Here is a 12,838-nt window from a genome sequence, read left to right on the forward strand (position 1 = left end):
AGTGAGGAACCGCACTGTGTTCAAGGAGTATCACCGGTGCCAATCAAGGGCTGTTAGGCCGTAATCCAAGGAATAAAATATTGAGGCACTCAGTTAGGAAGTTTTGCAATTCAAGTATAGTTTTATTTCATTTTTCTGCATCATCCATTTGCCCGTGGGATATATAGAAATGACAGACTATTTCTGACCGGACGTTTTGGTCACGGTGGACCTTCATCAGCGGTCATGTTATCTGGAATAGTATTGAATACATGTTTTAAATGGGTCTTTTACAGATGGCAGAGCATGAAGTTAAGTAAATAATAATATAACATAACAATAAATAATTTGCAAGCAAAATTTGATAAAGTAATAGCAGCAAGGTAAGTAGGTGTCCAGAGGTTGGTAAATACATATACAAATAAATACATGGAGAAATTCATATACTCATGGTAGTAGAATGAACATGATGGTTTGTGGAGCAGGATTATTTGGATATAAATAAATAAATAAATACTGTGGAAGGCAAACGACAAGGGGGGGGGGGAGAGAAAAGGTGCTGGAGGATACAGTGAACATGATTCTGTGGGGATTTGACTTGGAACATGATTGTACAAAACGTGGTCATATCGTCTATATCAAATACAGCCAATTATATCTCATCTGTGTCAAGTACTAATAAATATTGCTTGCTCAATTTGCATACATCTAATTGCTTGCTCAATATCTATAATTGCTAGCTCAATTTGCATAGACGGTTGACCACGTGGTCATAGCATTAGTATCCAATATGACAAAGCATGCTGAGAAAATGTATTGAGAAAACACAGGGTATAAATCCCACAGGGGATGTCATATAAATATACACAGGTATGGAGACATGAAGATCAAAACATGAAATAGTGGCACATGATAGGTCAGTGTGGCTTGAAGGTGGAGCTTCATATGTGCTACCTGTGGAAAGAAGATTAGAATCAGTTAGCTACCTGTAGAATGGGTGGAGGTATTCCTGGGCGCTGGATGCAGGACTGTCGATAGTGCAAACCGCCGTTTAAGTAGTCTGCTTCCTGGCAATTCCGGTCATGTGACCGGAGGTGACGTGCTGCGTGGAACGCACGTGTGCGTTCCGTAGGGCGGAAGTCTCGATCAGTACGGTGAGGCACAATAATTCCGGTCACATGTGAAGCTCCATCTTCAAGCCACACTGACCTATCATGTGCCACTATTTCATGTTTTGATCTTCATGTCTCCATACCTGTGTATATTTATATGACAATAAAGGTCAATGTAAATATATTCACCCTCTAGTATGATGTCACCCAACCTCCTGTCCTTCATACAGATCATATAGCTTATTCTATTTAACCCTTCAGTCCCCTCTTAAGTCATGAATATGACTAATCTTTTTTCTCTCTCATAGATAGGTAAGTAGCATATGATTGTCCAGGGTCTGTGGGTTCTGGACACATTACACAAAACATCTGTATGAGGGAAGGGATACATCTGTATGAGGGAAGGGATACATTGGATACAACAACATATGACAATCAAGGAAGCAATTATAATTATAATACTGATCAATAATGTTCTTAACCAACTCAAATCCGGCAGCCAGCTCAATAACCAGTCCCACCAAGAGGATGAATCAACATCTTTCTTGATATTATTAGCAATTTCATGTAACGCTTGAATATGGGACTGGATTGATCTGGAATGGTCAGATAAATTAAAGAAACACATTGTCATGACTGGCGTGCCGATCACATACGTGACGCAAAGGGAGGGAAATGGGAAGGCCCTGTCCAAGGGAGAGGGAAAGGTGGTGACCCCTAACTCCCCTTGAGGCTGGCACCTGACTGCCCTGACGTCCCTAGACGGGTTTCTCACCCAAACGCCGATCACGTGCCTAAACCCTGGCTTTCCCTGAGATGAGCCCTACGTAGTGAATAGGGCGGTGGGAACACTAGTCCGCACCACTAACACTAAAGGGAAACACCAAGGAGAGGACAGACAATACAGACAAACATATAATCCCAGATGGGCAACAACAGCAGACAACAAAAGCCCAACAGGGATCCGGAGGGTAACGCTCTGCAACAACAACCAGGAATCACAGCTACTCCAGTGGGTCAGTATAGAAGCCCAGGCAGGAAGCTCTATATCTGGCAACCAGAGAAGTGGGAGATGGGAATATAAGGAGGTTGGGATTGCTGGACAAGAAACAGCTGAGGAGGAGAAGCTACGGATCCCTGAGTGAGCCAAAAAGGATTGTAAGGCAAACCCAGAAAGCTACCATTAAGAAACAGCACTATCTTTAGACATAGAGCGCGCAGCCACCCGCTACGACTTCCTGACCCCGGGTATAACGGAGTCAGACGTGGCTCTTGACACCCTCGTGACAGTACCCCCCTTTCCACGAGGGGCATCCGGACACTCAGGACTAGGTCTCTCAGGATGAGAGGCATGAAAAGCCCGAACTAACCTGTCGGCGTTTACCTTAGACGCTGGGACCCACATTCTTTCCTCGGGACCATAACCCCTCCAATGCAGCAGATATTGAAGAGAGCGGTGGACCCGACGAGAATCAACAATTTTGGATATTTTAAACTCTAGATTACCATCAACAACAACAGGAGGGGGTGGCAGCGGTGACGGTTCTAGAGGTGGAACATACTTTTTGAGTAACGACTTATGGAAAACGTTATGGATTTTAAAATTTTGAGGTAGCTCCAGGCAAAAAGCCACGGGGTTAATGATGGCTACTATTTTGTAAGGACCAATGAACCTAGGATCCAGTTTCCAAAAGGGAACCTTTAACTTAATATTCCTAGTAGATAACCACACATAGTCATTCACTCCTAGGTCCGGACCTGGTGACCGTTTCTTATCAGCCATGCATTTATATTTACCTCCCATATTTTTCAAGTTAGCTTGCACCTTCTGCCATACAGATGAAAGAGATGACGAAAACCGTTCCTCTTCGGGAACCCCAGAAGACCCCCCCTCTTTGAAAGTACAGAATTGTGGATGAAAACCATATGCACCAAGAAATGGTGACTTGCCAGTGGATTCCTGACGGCGATTATTTATAGCAAACTCGGCTAACGGTAAATATGATGACCACACCTCTTGGTTTTCAGACACAAAACACCTTAGATATGTCTCAAGGTTTTGGTTGGTACGCTCAGTCTGTCCATTCGACTGAGGATGGAAAGCTGAGGAAAAGGACAAGTGTACCCCCAAACGGGAACAAAAAGCTTTCCAAAACATAGAAATAAACTGGGTTCCCCGATCCGAAACAACATCGGAAGGGACCCCGTGAAGCTTCACGATTTCACTAATGAATACCTGAGCAAGAGTCTTAGCATTAGGTAGTGCGGGTAACGCAATAAAGTGTACCATTTTGCTAAACCTGTCTACTACTACCAAGATAACTGTTTTACCCGCAGACAAAGGTAAGTCAGTGATGAAATCCATTGACAGATGTGTCCATGGCCTATTGGGAATAACAAGTGGCAATAAAGACCCTGCGGGACGTGTATGAGAGACTTTTGCGCGTGCACAAGTAGAACAAGTAGACACAAAATCCATTACATCCTGACGCAACCTTGGCCACCAAAAACGACGAGACAATAGCTCCAAGGTTGCTTTACTACCCGGGTGCCCAGCAAGTGCCGAATTATGATGTTCCTTTAATAATTTGGGATGCAGGTTTAACTGTACAAACAATTTCTCTGAGGGGCAAGAGACCGGGGCGTCCCCCTGGGCCTCTAACACCTTCCCCTCCAGAACAGAGTGTACAGCTGAGACAACCACTCCTTTTTGTAAAATGGGTACTGGATCACCCACATTACCCCCTCCAGGGAAACTACGAGATAATGCATCTATTTTTTGCCCCAGGACGATAGGTGATGAAAAAGTTAAACCTGGTAAAAAATAGCGACCACCTAGCTTTTCTAGGGGTGAGACGCTTAGCTGATTCGAGGTACAGAAGGTTTTTGTGGTCCGTAATCACCGTGACGGGGTGGATTGCCCCCTCTAAAAAGTGATGTCATTCTTCAAACGCTAGTTTAATAGCTAATAGTTCCCTATTGCCAATATCATAGTTCTTCTCTGCTGCAGATAGTTTTTTAGAAAAGAAAGCGCAAGGATGCCATTTGCCAGGAGACGGACCCTGAGACAGTACAGCCCCCACTCCCACCTCTGACGCATCTACTTCAACAATAAAAGGCTGGATTAGTACAGGTGCCGAGGTAAACCTCTCTTTTAGAGAGGAAAATGCAATTTTAGCGGCGTCAGACCATTTAGAAAAATCTGTCCCCTTCCTAGTCATGTCAGTAAGGGGTTTGACAATCACCCTCGTGACACACATTCCTTTAAAATCTTGACATCCTATATTATGTTTAAGTAACAGATAATCCACAGCAAATATAGTTTCTAGCACTGCTCCTCTTACGCCTTGTATATCTAAAAGCATGTATGATAAGGCGATAGAAGTATGATTCAGAGATTTAGCTAGCAGGAATGTAATTGTAAGTGTTGTTACCACAAGACAAAAAACATCCCTTAGGGAGCATTATATTATAGATAAAACTGGGAGTCACAATGGTCTTATTACAACTCATGGAATTATCCAGGGAGCTAGCAAGCCTACTATTCTTTTTACAAGTGTCGTCAATATAATCATATACACTATTCTTAGGTAATCCACTTTTTATGTCTCTATTATCACAATATAAAGTCATGTCCTGGGAAAAGGTAAAACAAGTCTCTGCTGCAGTCACATTAATAGTATTTATTCTAATATTATCCCTGCTATTTCCTAATTTCTGACACTCCCCACAGAAGTCATACAAGGGAATAAAAGATTGTGTATTGTTAGCCTTCGACCAGACTTCAAGGAGGGATTCATCGGGTGTAGGCACAGCAATAACACATGTTTGTATACGATCCCGTGGGCTCTGTAAGCCTTTTTTAAGGCACAATGAACTAACATTTAGGGCATTTGCCATCCTGACTATACTATTCTGTTCAGAATAAAAGGGGACGGGAGCAAAGGGATCTTGCTCCTGAGCTCTTTTATATACTGACTGATTATTTGGTGCACCGCAGAAGAAACTCATCTCCTCTGGGTGATAAATACATGTAGTAATAAGCCAGACTGGCAAGAAAACACAAAGATTAATAATTATCATCAGACAAACAAATCTCCCAGAATATTGTGGGGTCATCATCTTCAGCCTGTGGCAAGGCACTTTTCAGGGAAACTTCTTCTGAGCTCCCCTCTTTGTTCAGGGATTTCACACCTGCTTCACCCTCTGTGTCTTTGTCCGTCACCGGAGAAGAAGCCTCAGGGACCCTTTTCACTCTGCTAGCATGAATCCAGATTGGAGCCTCTTCTGTGAGAACCGCTGTTCTGGTGATTGCTACCACTTGGGTGGGTGGTCCAAATGGGAACCCAGTCTGTTTTCGTCCTTTTGCCAGGCGCTGGACTATCACCACGTCTCGTGGTTGGAAAGGATGCGTAGGTTCCTGTGGAGAGAAAGGAGAGGCACGAGCAACATCTTGTTCAAATTGATCTAAGACCTGGAATATAAAAATCTCTCCGAATGAGATCAGTGGTTGCCTGTGCTCCCCTATGGCCAAGACCATGATATTGTGCAATTAAAATCGAGGCACTTGCAACTGGGATACATGGTTTACCAGTATTAGGGTCTTGTACTGCATCTACTGACTGCCATTCTATTTTGTCACTACTGGTAGCCAAATCCTGGAGGTTGAGCAATAGATTGTCAGTAAGGGTAATGTCTGGAACTAGGGAAGGCATTTGAACTGTTGCTGCCGTTCTAATAGCAGCCTCTTTTGCTGCCTGATCAGCTATGGCATTCCCTTTAGCTATGTGCATTTAGAGACCAGTATGTGCATTACAATGGATAATAGCAACTTTGCTTGGTAATTGGATGGCGGCCAGGAGATCATGTACTAGGGTGGAATGTGAGATTTGTCTCCCATCTGCTGCTATGAAGCCTCTCCTCTGCCAGATTACCCCATGATCATGTACAACCCCAAAGGCATACTTGGAATCGGTGTATACATTTACATCTCTCCCCTCAAAAAGACAACAAGCTCTAGTGAGGGCAATCAGTTCAGCTGCTTGGGCTGACTGAAAAGGTATAGGATTCGATTCCAGTATAACATCAGGGAGTTGAACCACAGCGTATCCTGCATGATAAGTTTTGTCATTAGGGCGAGAACAGGATCCATCCACAAAAATATCAGGTGCTTCTTCAATGGGTGTGGACTATAAGTCAGGCCTAGGTGAGGTATGTTCATGTATAAGTTCAGTACATGCATGGGGAGGAGGCCATCATCCTGCTCTCCCTTGTAGCCAAGTAGGGCATTCAGTATAGCCATTGGACCGAATGTGGGTGCTGAGTATTTGATATGAAGTTGAGGATTAGATAGCAACAAAACTTCATATACTCAGTCTTTGTGCTGACATATGTTGTGTATGTATGTTCTTCAATAGGGCCTGAACATTGTGTGAGGTATGTAGAGTAGTGGGATGACCTAGGGCAGTGATGGCGAACCTATGGCACGGGTTCCAGAGGCGGCACTCAGAGGCCTCTCTGTGGGCACCCACACCCTGGAAAACGTCTATGTTGTACCAATATGCCTTAGATTTCTCCTGTCAGTCATTAGCGCAGGGCGCACCATGGACAGCACAGGCAGCGCAGTGAATGTAGGCAGGCTATTGTAGATAAATGATAAAGTACATGGAAGATATTCTATATTGGACTGTAGTATTCAAGGTAAATTGCTGTGTTGGCACTTTGCGATAAATAAGTGGGTTTATGTTGCAGTTTGGGCACTCGGTCTGTAAAAGGTTCGCCATCACTGACCTAGGGTGATAGGCGTGGCCATCTCAGCGACCATAGCACAGGCTGCCAAACTCCTGAGACACGCAGGCATGCCCTGAACCTGTACGGGAACCATTTTTGAGAAAAAAGCAACAGGGCGGAATTTACCTCCATGATCTTGCGCCAGGACTCCCGCCATGGTTTTACAATTGTCCCTGGCAAATTATTGAAACATAAGGCCCAAACCAGGACTTGAAACCATTGCACATTTCAAATGACTAAAAGCTTGTAACATTTCATCAGACCATTTAATGAAGTCAGGCATCTCAGTATTAGTGGCTTGTCTCAGAATATTATCATAGTAGGAAAAATCAGCAATCCATTGGCGGCAGTAACCAATCATGCCAAGAAAGGTCAACATGTCTTTCTTGGTTTGTGGGTGGAGCAGACCCAGTACAGAGGTAATTCTGGCATGGCTGATTTACTCTCACCTTTACTGAGAACAAAGCCCAAATACTCAACGCTTTCCATACACCATTGTAATTTCTTCCTAGAAACTTTGTGATCACTTTCACATAACCACAGTAATAAACTAACATAGTCTGCCTGGCAGGCCTCCCGAGTAGGACTACATATGAGGATATCGTCCACATATTGTAGAAGGACAGAACCATGAGGGGCAGTCCAAGGGCGCAGTGTAACTTGGAGGACAATGGAGTAGACTACTGGGGAGTCTACATAACCCTGAGGCATTCTACACCAAGTATACTGGCAAAATTTTAATGTGAAGGCAAAAAGTGGCCGTGTCTCTTTGTCAACTGGGACAGAAATAAATGCATTCTTTAAATCAATAACAGAGAAAAACTCTGCATGGGCAGGAATAGCTGATAGCAGAGATGGTACGTCTGGAACCACAGGGGCTATGGGTATGATAACAATCTTATTAATATCATCTATTTCAATAGGTTTCTTTAACAAGGTGTCCCCTACAGTCATAAAAGGGAACTGTTCTTCAAGGTCACTGTCCTCATCAGGATGAGGTATATGTTCAGGTTTGGGAAAAGACTTTTGTGATCTAAGGCGTCTGGGAGCTATGACATCCCCAGCACCAACAGCACCAGCTGCTGGATCCTGACCACTCTGATCAGGCATAGGTTGTGGTAACTGCGGAGTTGGCTGCGGGAGCTGGGGATCTATAGGTGGTTGGATATTGGTAGCAGTATATGCAGCCAGTAAATATAAGTCATCTTTTGAAAGGGATGGATATATCTGTGGGATATTTCCTAAATAGGGAGGAGGGGGCTTCTGGAGTGAACCCCTTGTCAATTCTTTTTCTTTTTATATCCCTCCTGGTTCTCTGCCTTCTGTTTGTTAACCTTTTTATTTGGTCTATCATACCAATATGGTGCATAAGTAAGCCAATTTTCCCCTCCCGACTTCATATACTGCGTGTCCCACTGGAGGTCTGGACCATAATATGGGTAAGCTTCAGTGTCACCCAAACATAACCCTTTTACCATATCCATATGGAAGGTATCATTAGCCCCTTCCCGAGGGAACAAATTTTTACTCTTCATCCCCTCTGTCCATCCTGCCATATTATCCACCCAGGGAGTAACTAAATAATAATCAGTCCCACAGACCTGGGCTACATAATCCTTACATGTTCCTCCTACATTCGGAGGGGGTGGAGAGACCCTTCCTTGCTTTGCACCCATTTCTTATAACTTAATTGAGACGGAGGCAGAGCAAAACTCTCCCCAGGACTGGCTGTACTGAACCGTTGTCACAGCCAGACAGCTGAGAAGCGCTTACAGGAGCTTCTCAGATCCTCCTCCTTGAATTTCTTTGTTTTGGTTTAGTTTCTCATCTCGTTAGTCTATCTCAGCTGTCATGCAGTTAGACTGATCGCTACCCTTTAAGTTCCTCCCCATAATGCAGTAGTGTGCGGCTGATACAACTTCCTGGAGTGTGTGTGCATGCTGTTCCCAGTTCCCAGTTCCCAGTTCCCTGTTCCCAGTCGTCAGTCGTCATTCGTCTGCAAGATAAGTGCTGTTTATGTATTTATGATTTTGTCTTTTCTGGATCCAGGTGACCCTGACTCCCTCCGTGTCAGTGTAGGGAGCCGGTGGTCGTGTCCCTTCACTATTGTAGGGTCTTCAGGTAATAGATAGCCGAGGTACGTGGATATGCGGCCATCCACCTTTTGGGTGTTCGCATAGGCTGAGCAGTGAGGGAGAGCGGCAGGTCTATTGCAGGGGTCTCCCTTTGTTCCTTAGTTGTGGATCCAGAGAGACATTGTTTATATGGTATTGTCTTGTTTCCTGTACACCATCCGTGACATTATCAGCCGCCAAAACCGTCTCAAGCATGGATCCGGTTTCACTTTTGGCTGAACGCTTTCAGGGTCTTTCTTTGGAGGTAGCTGATCTCCGTAAGACTTTATCTCAGTTTCAAGTGACCGGTTCAGCTTGCGTTCATGGAGTTTGTGCTGAGCCTAAGATCTCGCTCCCGGATACGTTCTCCGGGGGTAGTGAGAATTTTGTGCGTTTTAGAGATGCTTGCAAACTCCATTTTCGCCTTCTTCCCCATTCTTCTGGTGATGAAGAACGGAGGGTGGGGATCATTATATCGCTGCTCAGGGGTAACGCTCAGTCCTGGGCCTTTTCGCTGCCGGAGGGGGCACGGCCCCTTCGTTCAGTGGATGAATTCTTTTTAGCCCTGGGTCAGATATATGATGATCCGGATCGTATTGCTCTGGCTGAGTCTAGACTACGTCTGTTATGCCAGGGTAAACAATCCGCAGAGATATACTGTTCAGAATTTCGGAGATGGGCAGCAGATACGGGTTGGAATGATGCTGCACACCGAAGTCAATTTTGCTATGGTCTTTCAGAGGGATTGAAAGATGCATTTGCCTTTCATGAAAGACCTACCTCCTTGGATTCTGCTATGTCTCAGGCTGTTCATATTGACAGGCGTCTTAGAGAGAGAGGAGAGATCTCTCCTTCCTGTCATACTCAGTCCCGGGACAGTGCAGCGGTCTCATTCTGTGCACAGGGGTCTCAGTCGCTGTCAGCCCCTTCTGAGCAGGAGTCCATGCAGCTGGGGTTGATTGCCTCTGACAATAGAAGATTCAGCCCGCAGGGGAGGGTTTGTTTTTGTTGTGGAGGTATAAATCATCTGGCAAATGTTTGTCCCTCTAGGAGATTCAGGCAGTTTTCTGGGAGTAATAAAGAGACAAAAAGGAAAAAATCTTTTAAAAATGTTCCATCTGTTACTATTGGCAGGGTTGAGGTGGAAATTGAAGGTTTTCCGTTTGCTTGTAGTTCCTATTTTGTCCTGCCTGCTAGGGTGGCGCTAGAGAGCAAGAGCATTTTTTGTGAGATTTTTGTGGATAGTGGAGCAGCTGTCAACCTCATTGATAATCAATTTGCAATAACTCATGGTTTCCAGGTATGCACTTTGGGAAAGGATATTCCTGTTTTTGCTATTGATTCAGCTCCACTTTCTCAGAAATCATTAAAGGGCATAGTTCACAATATCCGTTTAATTGTGAGTGATGCTCATGTTGAGGATGTGTCATGTTTCGTCCTTAGAAGTTTGCCTACTCCTCTAGTGTTGGGGCTACCCTGGCTCACTAAACATAACCCCACCATTGATTGGCAAGCGAGGCAAATAAATGGTTGGAGTAACTTTTGCAGAGAGAATTGCCTCATAACATCTGTTTCTGAGGTTTCTACTAAGACTGTACCACCTTTCCTCTCTGAATTTTTGGATGTCTTCTCTGAGAGTGGAGTTCAGGGTTTGCCTCCGCACAGGGAGTATGATTGCCCTATTAATCTCATCCCAGGCGCCAAGCTGCCTAAATCTCGTTTATACAATCTCTCCCAACCTGAGAGGGTCGCTATGCGGGCTTATATCTCTGAGAGTCTGAGAAAAGGACACATACGACCCTCGAAGTCACCTGTTGCCGCTGGTTTTTTCTTTGTTAAGAAAAAAGATGGTTCTTTAAGACCTTGTCTGGATTTCAGGGAGCTGAACAGTATCACTATTCGTGATCCTTATCCGCTTCCTCTGATCCCGGACCTGTTTAACCAGGTTGTTGGGGCTAAAGTCTTTTCCAAATTAGACCTAAGAGGGGCATACAACCTGGTTAGGGTCAGAGAAGGAGACGAATGGAAGACGGCTTTCAATACCCCTGAGGGCCATTTTGAGAATTTGGTTATGCCTTTTGGTTTGATGAATGCCCCAGCCGTTTTTTCAGCATTTCGTCAACAGCATTTTTTATAATTTAATGGGAAAATTTGTATTAGTGTATTTGGATGACATTTAGATTTTTTCTCCTGATTTCAAGACTCATAAGGAACACTTACGTCAGGTCTTGCTCATCCTGCGGGAGAATAAATTATACGCGAAACTGGAAAAATGTGTGTTTGCGGTTCCAGAAATCCAATTTCTGGGGTTTCTTGTCTCCGCTTCTGGTTTTCGCATGGACCCCGAGAAGGTCCGCGCTGTGCTTGAGTGGGAGCTTCCTGAGAATCAGAAGGCGCTGATGCGTTTTTTGGGCTTTGCCAATTATTACAGGAAATTTATTTTGAATTATTACTCTGTTGTTAAACCACTCACTGATATGACCAGAAAGGGGGTAGATTTTTCTTCCTGGTCGGTAGAGGCGCGTAAGGCCTTTTCTAATATCAAGGAGAGTTTTGCTTCCGCTCCCATCCTAGTACAACCTGATATTTCGTTACCCTTCATAGTTGAGGTTGATGCTTCTGAGGTAGGGGTGGGTGCGGTCTTGTCTCAGGGTTCCTCTCCTGCCAAATGGCAACCGTGTGCCTTTTTCTCAAAGAAACTCTCCTCCGCAGAGAGAAATTATGATGTGGGAGATAGGGAATTGTTGGCCATCAAGTTGGCTTTTGAGGAATGGCGCCATTGGCTAGAGGGAGCCAGACACCCTATTACCGTGTTTACTGACCATAAAAATCTGGCCTACTTGGAGTCAGCCAAGCGTCTGAACCCGAGACAGGCCAGATGGTCTTTGTTCTTTTCAAGGTTTAATTTTGTTGTTACGTTCCGCCCTGGGGTTAAGAATGTGAAGGCAGATGCCCTGTCACGTTGTTTTCCGGGAGGTGGGAATTTTGAAGACCCGAGTCCCATTTTGGCTGAAGGTGTGGTGGTCTCTGCTCTTTTTCCTGAATTGGAGGCAGAGGTGCAGGCAGCCCAGTCAGAAGCTCCTGATCTTTGTCCTCCTGGGAGGTTGTTTGTGCCTCTCGCTTTGAGACACAAGATTTTTAAAGAACACCACGACACGGTCCTTGCTGGGCACCCGGGGGCAAGAGCCACACTGGATCTCATCGCTCGGAGATTCTGGTGGCCTGCGCTTCGTAAGTCGGTTGAGGGTTTTGTGGCAGCTTGCGAGACTTGCGCTCGTGCCAAGGTCCCTCATTCACGGCCATCAGGTCCTCTCCTTCCTTTGCCCATTCCTTCCCGTCCTTGGACACATCTGTCCATGGACTTCATAACGGATTTGCCTCGTTCCTCGGGGAAGTCTGTGATTCTGGTGGTGGTGGACCGTTTTAGCAAAATGGTGCATTTTATGCCTTTTCCTGGTTTGCCCAATGCTAAGACGCTGGCGCAGGCATTTATTGACCACATTGTCAAATTGCATGGGATTCCTTCAGACATAGTCTCTGATAGGGGCACGCAGTTTGTTTCCAGATTCTGGAAGGCTTTCTGTTCTCACTTGGGGGTTCGGTTGTCATTCTCTTCTGCTTTCCATCCGCAGTCGAATTTCCAGACAGAGCGCGTCAATCAGAATCTGGAGACATATCTGCGCTGTTTTGTGGCGGAGAATCAGGAGGATTGGTGTTCTTTTTTGTCCCTTGCTGAGTTTGCTTTAAATAACCGTCGTCAGGAGTCCTCTGATAAGTCACCATTTTTTGGTGCATATGGGTTCCATCCGCAGTTTGGGACTTTCTCGGGAGAGGGCTCTTCTG

This window comes from Bufo bufo, chromosome 9 (assembly GCF_905171765.1).
Source record: "Bufo bufo chromosome 9, aBufBuf1.1, whole genome shotgun sequence".
In the NCBI taxonomy this organism is placed as follows: Eukaryota; Metazoa; Chordata; class Amphibia; order Anura; family Bufonidae; genus Bufo; species Bufo bufo.